The sequence below is a fragment of the Chrysoperla carnea genome, chromosome 3, assembly GCF_905475395.1.
Source record: "Chrysoperla carnea chromosome 3, inChrCarn1.1, whole genome shotgun sequence".
NCBI lineage: Eukaryota > Metazoa > Arthropoda > Insecta > Neuroptera > Chrysopidae > Chrysoperla > Chrysoperla carnea.
The window spans coordinates 76,200,811-76,219,396 of record NC_058339.1 but is presented as its reverse complement, the minus strand read 5'-3'; the positions used below and the strand labels follow the sequence as shown (position 1 = coordinate 76,219,396).

Below are 18,586 nucleotides of genomic sequence, written 5' to 3'. Positions count from 1 at the left end.
AATAATTGTATAGGAAGGTGTACTTTATATATATTAACATTCAACATACCATTAGCGAGAGGACTAAAGTACTTTGGAAATCAACGAAATAACAACAGCATAGCTGCTACTACGATTCACAAACATGTAAAAACATTTAAAATTGCTTCTTTAGCTTTACAATAAATATTGAATAAAAAATTTTTAATCGCTAAATACATAAAAGCACTTCAAAAGCATTGTTTGAAGTTATCAAAACCCATTTCATTTTCGCTGTACGATCTTTGGTTTACTGGAACTAAATAAATTTGGTTAAATGATCTCAGTATTGATAAGGAATTATAAAGCCCATGGACACTTTTGAAAAATAAAAAATTTAAACTTGAAAAAGCATTTTTTTTCTTGCTACAATCATTTTTCACAATACACTTACCACATTCTCGATAATCAGAACTCCATAAAAATCACGAGTGTTCCGATTACTGGAATTGTTTGGAAAAATTCATTATTATAAAAATAAGGCATTACAAAAACAGCATTGGAATAATGAATCACGTTAAATGTACATACAAAGAATTAATATCACTTTTGAGTGATTGATAGAGAACAATGTAGAAAATGCTTGCAAAGAGTCTTTTTATGCGATGAAAATCCCGAAGGAAATGAATATTTATTTATAAGATAATAATATCGAAAAAATTGTAGACAAGTTTATGAAACATTTGTCTCGGATAATAATTTTTATATTTATAAATTTTGTTGGTTGACATTATTGCGTCTGTTACAAACAAAAACAATACAATAAAAACAATGGAATTAAAGTATGAATGACTACCACATCTCAGAATAAAAATGAAATAAATAACTTTTTTATTATGCTTAAATAAAGAACCAATAAAATATAATAACACAGCATGAAATATACGAAAAATTATTGTCTTCAGTTTATAAACAACAACAAAAAAGTCAATATCAAAAATCTACAAGTAATAATCATAAAATGATTATTTGAATAAAATAATATTTAAGGAAGATTGTCCATCGTAAACCCATTTTTTACAGAATGAAATAAAATTCTAAATAGATGTTAAAAATAGACGACCTCCTCTGAACAATAGGGTAGTTTTCTGATGTGAAATTGTAAAAGTAGACTTGATACCATAACAAAACTTGAAAGTTAAATTAAAAATTAAAAAAACAAGTGAAAACAAACAATTGACTGAGTTAATTGTTGAAATACCATGCATAGTCAGTGTTGATTTCTTTATCACATTACACATACAAACATGTGACACATACATAACTGATAATCAAGTATAGTACATATTATAAAATTTCCGCCTAATTGGCGCCCTCACGGGTAAGCAGTGATGTTTACGAAAAAATGTTTCAAACAAAAGTTGTTTAATTTTGGATAAGGAACATTTTTTACATTTAAACTTTTCTTCTATCTCTAACGGTTTACAAGATGGGTCCTACGAATCCAAGACCCAATTGACCTATGATGCTCATTTACGAACTTGACCTCACTTTTTACGTCTTGAGTACGCTGTAAAAATTTCAGCTCGATATCTTTTTTCGTTTTTGAGTTATCGTGTCCACAGACGGACGGACGGACGGACGAACAACCGGAAATGGACTAATTAGCTGATTCTATGAACACCAATACCAAAATTTTGTGCGTGGCATCAATATTTTTAAGCGTTACAAACTTGGGACTAAACTTGGAAGTATACCTTGCATATTACATATATGCATGGTATAATGAAGAAGTTACAAACATTCAAAGATATTGCTGTCTCTTTTTTGAAAAACAAACATTTATTTGTAATGTCTATGGCGATACCATGCAATGACGTCACTAGTCAATATTTTCCTCTTTGTTTAATTAGGAGCTTTAAACGTTCATATTTTGCACATTTCTAAAGATTTTCAAAAAGCAGCTTCACTTTTCTATTCGTGTAGTGAGAATTCTTCCTCTAAAGTTATAAAGAAAATTAAGTCAACATGCTCATTGCTATATTCAAATACATAAAATATTTCTTATAAATCGTCTACTTTTAGTTTCAATGAGTGTTATAACAAATTAAGTATATCAGAGAAGATGGCCATGAAATATTTTATATTGACTATTTTTACAGAAATCTGTAATTTAAGGTAATGTAAAATGACTATTTTTACAGAAATCTGTAATTTATGGTAATTTCAAATGTCAAATTAAATTAAATTTTTTTTATTTTTTTAAAATATATCTTTATAAATTATAGTTCATGTGTTATTTTGATATATCAGCTATATTGCTGTACAGATTCATTAAAAACCATTCGCTAGTTTAAGCGTGAAAGCGTAACAAACAAGCAAACAAACAAACAAACATGCTTACTTTTGCATTTATGTATAGAGATGTACATGGTATAAAAAATAATGATACAAAAATAATTGAAGGAATTTATTCTTAATTACTACAAATTCAGCAAATAAATTAACTCAATTTTTTTATTGAATAACTCAAAGATTAATTTATGTTTATGTTTAATTTTAATGTACCTACATTCGTTAAAAGTTGAGTACCTGTCTTAACTATTTATTAACTTTTAAGTAATAAATTTTAATACAATTTATTTAAATATATATATAAAAATAATTTTAATGTTTTCGAACGGTATTTTTTTTTTTAAGTATGCTGAGCAGTAATGCAATGTTAATAATGTGTAATGTTAAAGGTTTTCATAAATTATTTAAATACTAATCAACATTTTTATTTTTATTTATTTAAAATTATGTTTTAAATAATTAATTTAATTTAATTTAAATTTCGGAATTTGATGAAACTTAGTTTATAAGGTAATTTTGACCCAAGAAATTCAAAAAGCGAGTTTATTTGGCGATTGGCCGAGTAATTTTAGAAAAAAACGATATTTCGGATCGATTTCCGGTATTATCTCGAGAATTATTCGCCCAATCGTTAAATGAAACCGATTTTTGTATTTTTTGGGTCAAAATTACCTTATATACAGAGTTTTATCGAAATTGGAGACGATAAATTTGTATCGATTTTTTGCAATTTTTTCAAGGGGTACCCCTTAGAAAAATTCGAAAAAATCGTAAAAAATTATTTGTTTCGGAATTTGATGAAACTCAGTTTATAAGGTAATTTTGACCCAAGAAATTCAAAAATCGAGTTTATTTGGCGATTGGCCGAGTAATTTTCGAAAAAAATGATATTTCGGATCGATTTCCGATATTATCTCGAGAATTATTCGCCCAATCGTTAAATGAAACCGATTTTCGTATTTTTTGGGTCAAAATTACCTTATATACAGAGTTTTATCGAAATTGGAGACGATAAATTTGTATCGATTTTTTGCAATTTTTTCAAGGGGTACCCCTTAGAAAAATTCGAAAAAATCGTAAAAAATTATTTGTTTCGGAATTTGATAAAACTCAGTTTATAAGGTAATTTTGACCCAAGAAATTCAAAAAGCGAGTTTATTTGGCGATTGGCCGAGTAATTTTCGAAAAAAACGATATTTCGGATCGATTTCCGGTATTATCTCGAGAATTACTCGCCCAATCGTTAAATGAAACCGATTTTTGTATTTTTTGGGTCAAAATTACCTTATAAACTGAGTTTCATCAAATTCCGAAACAAATAATTTTTTACGATTTTTTCGAAATTTTCTAGGGGGTACCCCTTGAAAAAATTGCAAAAAATCGATACAAATTTATCGTCTCCAATTTCGATTTTTGGGTCAAAATTACCCTAAATACAGAGTTTTATCGAAATTGGAGACGATAAATTTGTATCGGTTTTATAAATGTATATACTAGTCTATATACATTTTAAGGTATGGCCAAGAGCAATAAAAATCTTAGCCCGCCCTATCCTAAAATATAAAGTACTCCCCATTTATAACATATGATCTTATTTTAAGCAGTGGCTCTCAAATAAGTTCACTTGAAATTTTTATTATTCTTGTAAAAGAAAATATTTTGGTTGTAAGTAGTTAATACTACACACGAGAATTATTAAGCAATCGATCGGTCTAGCTTATTAATTTTTTAATAGTGACAATTAAATAAAACCCCCCTCAATTACATTGTTCGGCCATATCGTGCGCTAAGGGCCAACAATTTTTGCTTTTTGAATGGAATTCAAACTAATATAACCGATTTCTTCGAAGTTTAAGAAGGAGATATATTCACGATTTCTTATTTTATAATTAATTCCTGCATAATGGCAGTGAATAAATACCTTCTATTGCAACATACAATAAATTCTATATACATGAAAATATAATAATTAATACATTTGTAATGTTGTTTTAATAGTTATTTTCTTCATATTGACATATTTATCGATCAAATAGATTCAAATAAGTTCTTACAAAATACAAAATAGATTTATTTATATTATTAAAATGTTACCAACTATTTTAAATCTTATTTATATCTAAAATGTATGTAAATATGTAAAATATTTATGTAGGTACTTACTTATATTATATGAGAAAATATTCTAATCATTTTATCTATTTATTTATACAAAGTTATTATTATTAAGGTAGTACCTACACGAAAGTGATATTTCAAGAATTTCTCAAAACTCAGAATATAAAATATTTAATTCATAATACACATGCTGTTAAAATTAGAAGATGATTTACCATGTCATACATGAGATATTAGCAATTAAAAGTGACGCAATTTGTACGTGTACATGGGAGAAGTGTATAAAAATACACAAATTTACAAATATTATATTTATTTATCAATGAATGACGTTCACCATCTCTATGAAAAACTAATATAATGAAGAATACTATATTTAGAAAATATATAAAAAAAATAAAAATTATTTACCATATAGTTTCGATAAAAAACTTAAATAAATAACTCGTTTTAGCGATGTTTTTTGTGGAGAGGATACAGAAACTAATGGTAAACGTATATATCATTGTGTGTGTCTGTATACGTATAGGAGATAAATTAGTGTGTAACTACAGTCTTGTGAAAATAATATATGGTATATGTATAATAGTCATAGCACAGTTAATGCATTGAATGATAGTATTAGTCCAAAACTTTTTGACTGGACTGTCGCGGAGGAACTACCTTAATCAGATATATTTCATGTTACAAGTGAAATTTACAATATTTTAAAAACCCCCGCAAAAAAACTTTGGGTACTGAACCCTAAACTCGCACTTGAAACATAGATAAGAACACTCTACATTAAATTGCCTTTTCCTTAGAGCCTTCTTCAAACTCAATCGATTTTGAGGATCATGGCCTATTTTTTAGTTATTCCGATTACGGAACCCACCCTAAATATAGGTAAGAACACTTTACATTAAGTTATCTTTCAAACGAAATAAAAAGAATAATAATCGGATCATCCGTTTAGACACTACGATGCCACAGACGGACAGGCATGCAGGCAGACACACACACATAGCGGAAAAACTTATCCCAGAAAACATTTACATAGTATATTAAGTCTAGTCCCAAGTTTGTAACGCTTAAAAATTATGATGCTAGGAAAAAAATTTTGTCATAGGTGTTCATAAAATCACCTAATTAGTCCATTTCCGATAGTCCGTCCGTCTATCGAGCTGAATTTTTACAGCGTACTCAGGACGTAAAAAGTGAGGTCAAGTTCGTAAATGAGCATCATAGGTCAATTGGGTCTTGGGTCCGTAGGACCCATCTTGTAAACCGTTAGAGATAGAACAAAAGTTTAAATGTAAAAAATGTTCCTTATCAAAAATTAAACAACTTTTTTCGTAAACATCACTATTTACCCGTGAGGGCGCCAATTAGGCGTAAATTTTTCAATATGTACCATACTTGATTATCAGTTATGTATGTGTCACATGTTTGTATGTGTAATGTGATAAAGAAATCAACACTGACTATGCATGGTATTTCAACAATTAACTCAGTCAATTGTTGGTTTTCACTTGTTTCTATTAAAACTGCAAATGGCTGTTTCCGTTTATTAAAAATATACCGTTTGCGTGGTGTAGTGGTTATCACATCCGCCTAACACGCGGAAGGTCCCCGGTTCGATCCCGGGCGGAAACATTTAATTTTTTTTCACATTTTAATTGGTTGAATATGAGAATATTATCCAAATTTAGAACGAATTTATCCTTACTTCGAGATAAACTTATACCAACAAGGAGAAAATGTAAATGTAATTATTTTGTAAGTTATTTTTGTAGCTCTTAGAAATGAAAAACAAAGAACTAAGAAGGTAATTAGTTGTCAGTGTTGTAAATAAAAATAAATTATAAAATAATAATAATTTTTAATATTCATAGCAAAAAAATATTAAAAATATATTTATTTATATTTATTATCATCTATAATATAACACAAAATGTAATAAATTATACATTTTTATATTTTTACTGATAATTATAATATTTTTCTTTTTCTAGGATCCTGTATCTGCGGTACCGACAAATTTAATAGTAAAAACAACTGAATTGATGGCACTGATGGCAGCGGAAAGAGTCAATGAAATCAGGAAAAGTTGATTATAGATATTTCTGGCTGGATTTTGAAAATTAATTTTCCTTTTGAAATTTTCATTAGTTAAAGTAAGTCTGCTAGCTGAAATGGATTGCATTTAGTAGTTCGCATTCTTGAAAAAAGCTCTAAAAATTAAATTTAAAAAAAAAATCAAACCATTTTAGTAGGGCTGTAATTTTAATAGGATTTGGTTTTATAATTCGATAATATTATGTAAATTTTCCGGACAGAAATTTGGTTACTTTACAGAAAGCGTCCCGTGTTAATTAATGCCACTGTTCTCATATGCAAGACTTACTTCATCTTAACCTAAATTTATTAAGAAAACTAATATCCGAAATTCAGCCATCTTAAAATATACTCTCGAAAGTATTTTCAGCTGTCGTACCTATATTGTTTTAAATTACCTAAGTATTTTACCATTTCATTTTTCGAAATGAATTGAACCAGGTTTATTTGACCATTCATTTCCATAGTAATTATTTATATGTTAAAATTATATGTCATTACTTTTCCAAACTGAATCAATTTTGAAGATCATGGCCAATTTTTTAGTTTTTCGTGTACGGAAACATAAGCTCCTTTTTTGTCGTTCGGGGGTTAAAAAATAATCGTCACCTAACATGTGGACTACAATCGATATATCGGTTTTTGATAAAACAATAATTTAATAATTCACGCAAGACATACAGAACCATTACTATCCACGGACATGTGCTTTCCATCACAGACTTGACAGAATACTTCTTTTGTAATAAATGTTAATTAAGTAACAAAACAACACGAAAACCTGTGTTATATAGCCTAAACCAAAAAAACAACTTACCAACAGCTAAGTAAGCTAACAACATGAGCTATAAGCTAAGTAACTTACTATCATTAATATTAAATATATACTATTTTTTTATAAAATAATATCTATTGAGTTATTAATTTGATATTAATAACAATATTAATAGACAGATTTTTAACTTTAAACTTTCTCATCATAATATAATAATAATAATATTCATCTGTTATATACGAATGCATTGTATCGTTTACTGTAATATGACTTTATATATTACATTCACTATAGTTTGAACTTAAAATAATTGGGATTTTGTAAAAAAAATTTTAAACTTATTTTTCGAAAATTTTAAAGTTACAGTTTTAAAAGAACTTTTCAAAAGGGATACGAAACGCCCTACAAAAAAATGTTCGTAAAAGATCATGTAACGTCATAATGTTAATTAATAATTATATTCGGTGTATACCATTCAATTAACATTATTACGTCACAACGATCGGGCGTTTTCATTTCTCTTTTGAAAAGTTCTTTTTAAACTGTCTGTAAATTTAAAACTATCATTTATAGTGTGTCCCCGGGTAGAGATAGCTATACTTATAAAATTTCTTATTTTTCATTTTAAGAACAAAAGTCATTCTTTATTAAAAATTTTGCTTATTCTGAAAATTATGTAAATCACTATTTTTCTTTTTGGTAAACTACCGTTCCTTTTTATAAGTGGACAAAATGTAATTCAGAAAAGTTGCTCGCAATTATCAATTATAGAAAAAATAAGAAGGGTTGCCCATCTGGCAACCCTGGCTTAAATTACTGATCTTCTACTTGCGTAGTTTGAAGTAGTTCAAACTATAGCGATTGAACAATAGTTAATTTCTTTCTTAATGTATATTAAATTATATTTGTTAACTGTAAGACGCAGACGTGTAAATGAATCAAAATATATCTTCAGGTGATTTTTTTTAAATACTTCTTTTTGAATAATATTTAGTTTAAGAATAACGCAAGAGAAAAAACAATCAATTTTTTGAAAGCATTTATCATTTATTTAAAAAAAAAAGATACCGACTTTATGCCTCAGATATTTTATTAGTAAGTATTTAATTTACATATAATAATTCTTTTCCGGGATGGATTGGATGTTTGAAATATATTATCATAAATTTTGACAAGTTATAAATTAAATTTTTGATCTAAATATGATAATTATTCCGTTTATAAGCAAAGCAAAAATATAGGTTTTATAAATTAAATTTTGGAAAACTGTAATGAATTGAATTTAATACAATTTTTAGTGAAAACGCGATTTTTATACTTTCAAAATTTGCTGGTGTTAAGTCATAAAATAATATTTCATAGAGGGGATGAAATTTTATTGGACGCGTGAAAGGCAAAATAACTGATGGCTAACATTACATGATATTCTGCGTAAAAAAATTGTTTCCGCCCGGGATTGAACCGGGGACCTTCCGCGTGTTAGGCGGATGTGATAACCACTACACCACGGAAACGATGAGTATCATTAGTTTAAAAAATTTAAGCAATCTGGATAAATTAGTCAAAATTAAAACATTTTGTTACCAGTGGAAAAAGTGACACAAATAGGGCAACATTCAATTGCAGTGGATTGAAAAGCAACTCATGTCAGTAGTCCCTTATAATTTGTTTTGGAAAAGTTTTTCTTTTGAAGTCGGTTTTCTTTTTGTTTGTTTTTTATTTTGTGATTTTTAGTGAATCTGCAGTATATTAACTAATTTGTCACTAAAACAAGAATCATCGAAATTGGTTGGCGTGATATTGAGTTATTCGACCTCTTGTCGTGCATGCTTAATGCAAATTTAAGACTTTTATGGTTTTCTCATGGATGTCGTTGTCAGAACTGGGCCAAAATGAATTAGGACCACACTGGAAGAACCAGCTTTCATATAGATTAAGGCACCTTCTCCCAAACCTCTACTTAAATCTCCAGCTCACATAAAAACTTCAAACATTAAATGTCTTTTTAGTATTTCTATATTTATTTCAATCTAGGTTTAAACGTATAAAATTTTGATGAATAGACAATTTATTATCCATATTGAAAAAGATACAAAAGAATAAATCCAAAGACTGTATAATTAAATTAGGTCTCTTTTAATAATTATAGGGTTAAACAGCATTTCAATTCTATTTTTATACATTTTGAGTGTTGTTATTTTTGACTTTTTTCGATGAATGACTAATAATAATAATAATATTTTTGAAGGGAAAAAGATTGCATGTGATCATAATTAGGTTTTTATAAATCGTTAAAAAATATATCTCTTAAAAACGATTTTTTTTGAGTCATGTTATAAATACAGATTGGAACCCACATTAAACGATTTTGTTGTTGGTAAGAAGCTTTTATTTTCCTCTGTGGATTTTTTCGACATCGAAAACCCTGATATAAGATTGGGGATACTTTTGCCCCACGCGTAAAAGATAATACACAGTAAAAGATTAGAAATTTTTTTAAGCACCGTTTGAATAAAAATAAATGAGATAAAATCATATAATTCTAAGCCAATTATTAAAAACTTCGAAAATCCGTAAACTTTCAGCTTTGGTTTACGAATATTTTTTCAACACTTACATAATCTATTAAACAAATGATACCATTTTTGTGGTAAATTAATTTCCTACAAAAATATGTATTGCTCATTTTATGAGTTCTTTCAATATCTTTTAATGGTTATATCAGTGGAAAAAGTGTAAGCTTAGAGCGTTAAATTTCCTAAAAATATTAGTAAAGATTGCTATACATTCACTTAATGGCAAAATATTATTAGCGAATTTCTGAAGGAAAGTAGAAAAGACGCCAAGTACAAAATTATGAATTGTTTCGACAAAACAAAAAAGTACTATTGTGATTTTTGCTCTATATGCTTAGTTTCCGAAATAAAATTCTTGAAAAATTAAAAATTCAATTTTTGTATTTTTCAAGAATTCTCATCTATATATATCTATATCTATAGTTTATGTGTCTGTAGCATATCTAGCATCCGAAGGAATTCGTTTAGCTAACGCAGCTACTGCGCCACATATTTTTTTCCATAGGGGACGTAAAAATGAAAAACTTGTATTTGGAGATAGTTTTCTAGAGGTGCATTGCAACCAATATTTCGATATTGGAAGTAAAAAGAAAGTAGACTGTTTTGACTAACTCTAGTGTAGATGCAGATGCACCTCCCTGGATGTAATCCTGGCAGCGTACATGCGTTAGCGTCAAATTTAAAACGTAATTTTGTTCACAAGGAAACTACTATATCTCTAAAATAAAGACTTTTATACGAGTAAACATTATACGAATACTTTTGAAAATAAAAACCTTCATAATTTCTTTTAATATTAAAATGATATTTTATGATACGATTTCATAACCACCCTTGTGGGACAGTCTGTATTTGTATATTTCTTTTAATATCCTGTTTTATTAGGGAACAAAATATAGAAATTCTGTTTAATATCATTGTCATCAACATATTTTACTTATAGACAGATTTTACCCTATGTAAACGATCGTAAAGTAAATATTTGAGGGTTTTAAGTTATTTAAGTTTCCTGATTTCTACAAACTTTTCAATGGTTTAAAATACGATTTTTTTTTAAATCGTATGATATTCAACGTTTTTGACTTTACAAGTCGACTATGGCACATTTTTGTGGAATCCACCCAAAGCAATAAAACACTTTTTTCGACTATTAGAAATCAAGGAAGAATAATTTGAGCAAATAAGTATTGTTTTAGAAATGATTATGAATTTTTGAATGTTTGTTTTGTAAGAAAAGGGAATGTTTTGGTCAGAAACATTTGATAATTCCCATAATTTCCCAACCTTTTCAAAACAAAAAAAAAGGATTCTAAATTCAGAATATGGTTTTATCAAGTTTCAATGCTTTGTATAGCTTTTTCGTCGATTTATGAACATTTATTTCTCAATTTATGCCTTCCGAAGCTTTATCTCTTCATATTTTTTCACCAATCGCCATCAAGTGATAGACCAGGCATAATCTATGACCAGATTCTTTCCGATTCTTTGTGTTCAATCTGAAACAAGTGTTAGAACTAACGTAATCTGAGATATTAGTACACGGTAAGAAATTTTTTTCCGATATCACTATAGGCGTGAACGCAATACTGCACCAATGTAAGTGGTCCCAAAGTCTTTATATCATACAGTATTGTAAATAACGCCATAGCTATTATTGGTCTTCTTTTCCTCCGAAATTCGTTTTTTACTGCGCAGACTGGTCTATATGCATTTTAAGGTATGGTCAAGACTTCAAGAGCAATAAAAATCTTAGCCCGCCCTATCATAAAATATAAAGTACTCCCCATTTATAGCATATAATCTTATTATAAGCAGTGGTACTCAAATAACTTCGCTTGGAATTTTCATTATTCTTGTAAAAGAAAAAAAATGTATTGGATTTACTTTAATTTACTTTTGCGAATAAACTGTATGTTGTTCGTTTATTGTTCATTTATCTTTTGTTGTTTTGCTTGAGTTTTCGGCCATATCCTACGCTAAGGGCCAACAATTTTTGTATTCACTTGTTTTTTACATGAATCTTAAGGCAATAATATATTATCAGATACTTTTTGAGTATCCGTCCTTCTACCATACCAGCATTTTACGGGATGCAGTTCTTATCGTGTATAGCCGTTGTCGACCCATGTAAATCGAGGGTTAAATAATATTTATTTATATTATATAAAATAATATGCATTATTATAAACATTTCTTCGTTTTAAAGCACAACAACAGACATCAGAATAGAAAATTATAATGTTTGAGTTGAGGTCTGGCCGAATTATTCAAAAATAAAACTAAAAAAAAAATGGCCTTTCAATTTCTTTATAATCAAATTATATTATTGTTATTATTTCCTTTTTTTTTCTGAATGTGAAATTCAAAGAAGGAGCATAATTATATACGTCATATTGTAATTCTATTGTGTGTGCGTTTGGAACAAAAGATTAGATAGCAGACCTAAATTAACTTTTTCGAAAAAAATTTTATTATCTACATTTTATTATTATAATAATTTTTAATAAAACGTTGGAATAATTGATTGAGTAGGGTCACGTGTAAATTTTTGTAGCAATTTTTTTTTTTTGGAGTAACCTCACTATCATTATTAGAGCTTGGTCAAACTTTAACCAGACTAAATCGCTATGAACAATTAAATTTTCTATTTCTAAATCTATTTTTGCCCATTATTAACTATATCATAATATAAACGATTTGAGGATTTCACATTTTTTTTAAACCTGATTGCATGAAATAAATAAAAAAACTTTTAACAAAAAGAAAACCGACTTCAAAAGAAAAACTTTTTCAAAACAAATTAATATGCACTAAATAGTACAAAAATAACGATAATATAATGTAGTTAAAATTATTGTTATTTTTGGAGTCGAAAATTTCAAAGATATTAATAAATTGGGCTTTACTATTGATTTTCCTAACGGCAGCCTAGTTTGAAATCCTTACGGCATGTAATGGATCGTTTTTTCTTATAAAAACAAAATAAGGCCTGAATTAAGCTTGGCTCACTTTGGAAAGCTTCGCTAAACCCGAACTGATCTTTTGAAATGCCTCACAGGTTTTTCTAGTCAGGTAGTTTAACAGTATTAGACAAAATATAACCTCATTTCACTACAATCTCATATACTCCTATTGTGCATATTGTCCAAAACTTTTAGATAATATTGTAACAGCCTTAAGCCTTAATTAAATGAATAATAAATATTAATTAGTGATTGTCAATAAATATATAAAAACTTAATTATAAATCAAATTATGAGGTTAATTTAAATAAAATATTATACAAAAAATTCATTTATAAAACAAATCAAACTGGTTTAATTTAAAATTAATGCCTTAATAATGCTGCTATGCATATGCATATATATGCTGATGATCTGAACGTACGATAAAATCATTAAAATTGTAATTTCATTGCATATTAATAAATAAAAAATAATTAATTGTAAAATTTAAATTAAATTAAATTTAAAAATTTTTTTAAAAGTAATATAATAAATGAATGATAAATACAATGAGAGATTTATTATGCCATAATATATTTTTGATCAAGATTGAATGATATTTTCTTGGTATTGAAATACCCAAAGGTTCACAAAATACAATCAGCTTGGATTGGTTTTAATATAAAGTAATCGATAATTATTAGATCAGACCCTCAATTTGGAAAGCAACTTTCAGTGACAAAAATTCAAAATTTCCAAACGGGAAATTCAAATTTTTAAACGGACGTGACTTCATAGTACTGGCTTGTCAAATTGGTTGGCATACTGTATGACATTTACACTTGGTATGATATTACATTAATTTTTATTATTCTACGGCTTTTTATTAGAAAACTTAATAATAACGAGTGTAAATTCTTTTTTTTTAAGTGTAAATTATAGATTGAACTGTCACCAATTGACAGATCACGTACTTATACGTCATCAATAGAAAGCGCCAAAAAACTGCGTTTAAACATCTCAAAAATATAATGTATTTTAAATATTTTTTTACACTTAATTACAGCATTTTTAAGCAGTATTTATATTTTTTGCTTCATTATAACGGTGCAAACAATGAATTGAAAATATAAAAAAAAGATATGAATATTCCCTATTTTCAAAAAATTGTTGATAACATTAAATGACCCGACCCTGCATCTTTATCCGATCTCTAGTTTTAAGCAATTGAAGTTTTGAATTTGGCAAATTTTTTTTCTCGGAAACAGAGCAGAGGAGAAGGGATAAAATATTATACGCGCTAAATATTTGACGCGAAATATGTTCAGAACGAGTAGCTAATCTCTCATCATCCGACTAAAGATCACCAAATAGCTGGCGCGGGTGTGGATGGGTTATATATCGCCAATGGTACGGAACCCTTTGCGTGGGAGTCTGACTTGAACTTGATCATTTGCAGCAGACAATTTCATGAATCTAAATTCAACACCTTGAAAACTAAAATCTTAAAACCCTCGATTTAAAGCCAATGAATTGCTGATAAACTTAATTTTATGTAGGTGTTTTCGTACTATAAAACAATGCCAAAAAATATAATTTTAACAAAAGAAAATAGAGTTTCGCATTTGGAGTTTGGAAATTGACTAATTTTGAACTGAAATATATCTGGTAGAGTATTGTACAGACATTGTAGAGATACCTTTTGCTAACTTGATGGAACATTTTTGTATGCCATCTTGTAAATAATATAAATTACTCTATTTTATTTTAAAAAGATAATAATAATAAATATTATAGAAAAGTTGTTCACATGACTGCTAACTTTGCAGTTAATAATTATAATCAGTGCCATTATTATTTAAAAAAATTAAAACATATTGCAATAAGTATACACCAACTTCAATTATTTTTATTCAACGGCTGTAAGTAGTTGGTGTTAATTTAAGTATATAAGATGCATTGCCGCCGCAATGAATGTTTCTACATTTCTTTTTGTTTTGCATGAATTACTTTTTAAAAAGTATAAATTGTAATTACATGATCATACTTACATGTTCCGTGTACTTAATTTTATTATCATTTCAATGAATTTCATAAAAACTTAATTAAGTCATTTTCTATATTACATATGCAGTGCAATAAATCTTTCATAATTCTTTAGAATCATTATCAGATAGTTTTAAAACGAATATTTCAGTTTTATATCTAGAGCACGTTTGAGTATCAATTTCGTGGTGTAGTTGTTATCACTTCCGTTTAACACGCGAAAGGTTCCTGGATCGATCCCGAGCGGACACAAACTATTTTTTAATCTTTAATAACCATATATCAATCCAGCGGTACGACATCGTTTCTCTTTTAGGCTAAACACAAATTAATAAGGCTTTTCATTTACAAAATGATTCGTTTTTGTTGCGGACCGTTTGCAATCAAGTAAAGACATATATTATATCTTCTATCCTTGTCAAAAGACCTGCTTGAAAAAGATAAAATATATTTAACTTTCTTAGGTTGAATAGTTTTTTGAAAAATGTCCGAAACAAAAGAAAATCGATGAAAAGCTCTATACGCAGATGGTATAGCATAGTCTGAGTTCCAGTTTGTGTTGTCGGGACCAATAGCTTTTGAGATATAATTACTCTCAATCTCGTGCCAAATCCGCGAAATACCTAAAAGAAGAGATTGCTACTTTCCATAATGACAACCAATCAGAATGGCACTGTTTTTGCATAGTTTTCTAATTTCGGCAAGAAATCGTCGAAAAAATTGAAAGTTTTGTCCTAATTTGCACCCTCACGGGTAAACAGTGATGTTTATGAAAAAATGTTTCAAACAAAAGTTGTTTATTTTTATAAGGAACACTTTTTACACTCAAACTTTTGTTCCATCTCTACCACTTTACAAGATTCTTACGGATCCAAGACCCAATTTTACAATGATGTAACATCCAAAACGTGGGGTGCTCCCTTCATTCATTCTTTAAATTAGGTAATTTTTCAGATATTGACCACCACACGACATAATTTTTTACATTTTTAAGTTTTTTTAAACATTAATTTATTATTAATTATTATTATCAAACTTAAGCAAAATTAAAAATACTACAGTTTGCATTTTTTTACGATTCCAGAATTTACCGTTACAAATTTTTTCGCAAGCCATAAAAAAAAAAACTTTTGAGAAACAATCTCAATTGTTTTACCCATATAATATTCATGGTATTTTTATTAGTTTTTAAAAAACATTTCTTCGATTTTTTTTTTTACAAAGATTTGCCACAACGATAGAAACAAAACATCTTATTACTCATTTCAAAACACATGAAGAAGACCTCCATCAGAGTTGTTTTAGAAGATAATTATAACATCTTCACCGCATCTACCCGTATATCTAAGTATACCTTAAGTGCATTAATAGAAATTCCATTTGTCTTCAACTTCCCATGAAAAATAATAGGTAAAAAAAAAAGTATTTTTAAAAAGGTCTATATTTGTTTATTTGTGTGTGGTGAGTGTGTGTCTACCTGATTGTAATTGCATTAAAATAACTGGGTGATAAGTAAAAACATCCATCCATGATGTAGTCCAGTGCTGGGCAAGCTTTGACTTTATTTTACTCTTTATGGCTTTTAACAAGAAAGGTATGTTCTTAAGTGTTACAAATAGTTTAAATACAGAGTCTGTTTAGAATCTAAACAGAAAATAGTTTACTGTTGTTAAAAGAATTACAAGAAGAATTTTTAACCCCCGAACCAAAAATGGGGTGTTAAAAGTTTGACCGCTATGTGTGTGTGTATGTCTGTCTCTCTGTGTGTGGCATGGTAGCATCTAAGCGGATGAAGCGATTTTGATTTTTTTCATTTTGTTTGAAAGGTAATTTAATGGAGAGTGTTCTTAGATATGTTTCAGTTGCGAATTTAGGGTTCCGTTAACGAAAAATTTGTCGAGGGCTTTTAAATTTTTGTTAATTTTACTTGCAATTTACTATACACATGCCAATGATAAGGTTTGGGGATGGAATTGTTCAGGAAGGTCCATATTTCAAAATCTACATCTAACTTCTTGCCGCTAGAAAGTTTGGCCATTGCTATGGGCCAAAAAAGCCCATTATTATAATAGATAATTTTTGAAAATTTCAAAACCTTAAAAATATGCAACAAAATGAATTTCGATATACTCCCTCCCTCTTGGGGTAATTCACCTCGCTGGTCCAAATTTACAACATTTGCAGAAAATTGCAATGTTAGTTCAACCAACGAAGGGCGAAAAACCCCAAGAATGGGGGGAGTATATCCTCATTCTAACTTCGGAATCATGATCGGTGACCGCAAAAATCCCCGAGGATACGTTTCTGGCCCATATTTTCAAGGTTTTAAAATTTTCCAAATCACCTCACAAATGGATTCAAATGATTTGCTTCTGTGGCCCATAACAAAAACAAAAACTTTCTAGCGGCAAAAAGTTAGATGTAGATTCTGATATATGGACCTTCCTGACCATTTTTTAAAAAAAACTGGCTCGATAGGTTGAGGTACACAAAATTCTAAAATGCTAAAATGACACGACTAATACGCGCTCTTGCTTACTCTCATTGGAGGATACAAAAACTATCTGTAGAGCTTACTGAGTAAATAGAGTAACCGGTGCCCACCGATGAATTATAGTCTATCCCTTTTAATTTTTTTACTGCTTTAAGGTAACTACTTCGTCAACCCGGAGGCAATTTTATCTCGTGTACAATTTAAAAGTCTTTTTTTTAACTCTTAAAACAAGAGGCAAATATTTGCCTTAATGTAGTATGTAAGGATATATTGGATTGTATAGGATGATCGAGCAGTTCCAAAGTCTTCACAAAATAACAGTGTTGAGTAAATCATCGTAAAAAAGCAGAAAGACACTAATAGAGATTAAAAGAAATTTGCCGTCATATACTAAGTTTGCCATAAGAACTCCATGTTAAATCCTGTTTAGCAAGAATGAAATAGAAACAAGACTTTGATGGCTTTTATCTTTGTTTTTTCTATAGTTATTCGAAAAATAATTCTTGCTTACTGTTTATTACATAAATGAGCTTTTATTAAAGACTAGCTTGATACCCACCCGCTCCGCTGGGCTTAAAAGAAAAGACCATCACGTTATAGCCTTCGTCTCCCTTGCTCTCACTTATTGAACTGGAGATAGGTATAGGGATTGTTTTAGACAAGTAAAATATATGTACAGTTTACAATTTCTTTTTTAAATATAAAATAATCAAAATTCATTAAGTATATCAGAATAAATAGCCGTAAATAGTATCTCGTTCACCATTTTTACAGAAAGCTTTAATTTAGCTTTAAAATGATGTTCACAGATGGCGCAGTGAAATGTTAAAGGCTTTAATTTTTTTTTAAATAAATCTTTATAAATTATAGCTCATGTGTAAGTCTGATTTATAAGCTATATTATAAGTTTCTTTCAAATCCATTCAGTATTTTTCGCTTGAAAGTGAAACAAATTGAAGAGCTTGCTCGGGAACACAAAATATTATGCTTCGAAAATTATTCCTTTTAATTTTTAACACTTTTGATTTACATTAAATTTTATTCTCAATTTTTAAAAGTACTATGTTGCAAGAAATTAATTTTTAACAGGTAGATAACACATATTTCTTACGTATTTATTGGCATTGAAACAAGTTATTTGGAAGCTATTAATAGTGAAAGTTAGTCATGAATTTATTTTGGCCAGTCAGTAAAATCAATGTATAATGCATATGATTTCATC

At 28.5% G+C, this 18,586-nt stretch overlaps 2 non-coding genes across 2 annotated transcripts; one reads left to right on the top strand and one right to left on the bottom strand.

The window, feature by feature from the left end:
• Positions 1-5,993: 5,993 nt before the first annotated feature.
• Positions 5,994-6,066, top strand: Trnav-aac. The gene has a single exon. It is a non-coding gene; the product is annotated as a tRNA-Val (tRNA).
• Positions 6,067-8,744: 2,678 nt separating this feature from the next.
• Positions 8,745-8,817, bottom strand: Trnav-aac. The gene has a single exon. It is a non-coding gene; the product is annotated as a tRNA-Val (tRNA).
• Between the last annotated feature and the right edge of the window lie 9,769 nt (positions 8,818-18,586).